The following is a 1275-nucleotide window of genomic DNA, read 5'->3' as shown; positions in this document are numbered from 1 at the left end:
CCCTTGCTCTCTTTGAAGGCAACGCAATGTCCAGTTCAGTATCGAGTCCCCAGGCAGGAGTTAGGTTCTACATTTCTATCCCTTGCTGTTTCCCTATCTCTTTGATAAGGAAAGAGCCCAAAGTCCTCCCAGACGGGGGACGGGCAGCTGAGCCATCTGTGGAGTCAGTTCTAGCAGGTCGTTAGGACAGGGCTGGGGCTCAGAACCACCAAGGCCCTGGGTCCTGTACGTCTGCCTCTTAGGCTCTTGCACCAGATTTGACGTTAGTCTGAAAAACCTTTCCTGACCCTTGCAGGGGAAATGATGCTATGCCCTAACCTCCAGGAGCGAAGGGTTAGTTATGGGCGCCTGCCACCCTCCATCCCTTCACTTACGCTCGCGCGCACACGCAGGGTGTGGGGACGGAGGCGGCGGGACCGGCGCGGGGAAGGACGTGCAACTCTTCCTACGGTGCACACAGCTGCACGACCTCCCGCGGCGCACCCCTCGCGGGGACTCGACTTACGCTGCGCGCTGGGGACCGAGGGCAGAAGCCGCAGAGTGTGGCGAGGAGGGAGACTTGACACTTGTCTAAGGACACAGCTCAGGCTGCCGGCCGAGTTGAACGCAGCCCTTCCCACTTCCCGACTCCTCCCCAGTGTCTCTCCCTCAAGGTACCGCTCTCAACAGCAATGGGTCTAGACGCAAAAGAAACCCTCCGGGCATCTTTCCGCCCAGCCAATCTAGCGCCCAAGTCGACAGCAGTGTAGACACTAGGGCGCACCTGCTTCCCCTCCGTGGCGCTGGAGTGGAAAGCGTGGGAAGGGGACAGCCGCGCGAGGTGCCTGCCTGTTCCAGGTCTGCGAGAGGACCTGGGAGAGACACAGAATCCTTCTCCTCCCACGCCCTGAGAGGACCGAAAGCTGCGGGATACACCAGCTGCCCGCTCTGCCCGAGCTCAGGCGCGCCTGGGGTGCGGGGCCGGGCAGCCGCCTGCAGCATCAGCAGCAGCTCAGCTTCCCCGAAGTGGCCGGGGGCCGTCAGGGAGCTCGAGGCCGCCCTCCCCCTGCTCGGCCCAAAGGCATCCATCACCCTGCAGATGGCTGGCAGGCGGGTGGCGCCGTTACGCGAGGACATCCTGCTGCCAGCCGGATCGCGGCGGCACCCCTAGCTGGAGGCATCGGGGACCGAACTCGCGGCTCCGAGCTCGACTGCGGACGAATCCGGGGGCCGCGCGCCTAGAGGGAAGCGACCGCGGTGCGGCGCGGAGGGATACGCCTCGGCCGCGCCTCCCCG

This window comes from Otolemur garnettii, unplaced genomic scaffold, assembly GCF_000181295.1.
Source record: "Otolemur garnettii isolate 467f Iridium unplaced genomic scaffold, OtoGar3 scaffold00009, whole genome shotgun sequence".
Taxonomy (NCBI): domain Eukaryota; kingdom Metazoa; phylum Chordata; class Mammalia; order Primates; family Galagidae; genus Otolemur; species Otolemur garnettii.
This window is presented reverse-complemented; position numbering follows the sequence as displayed.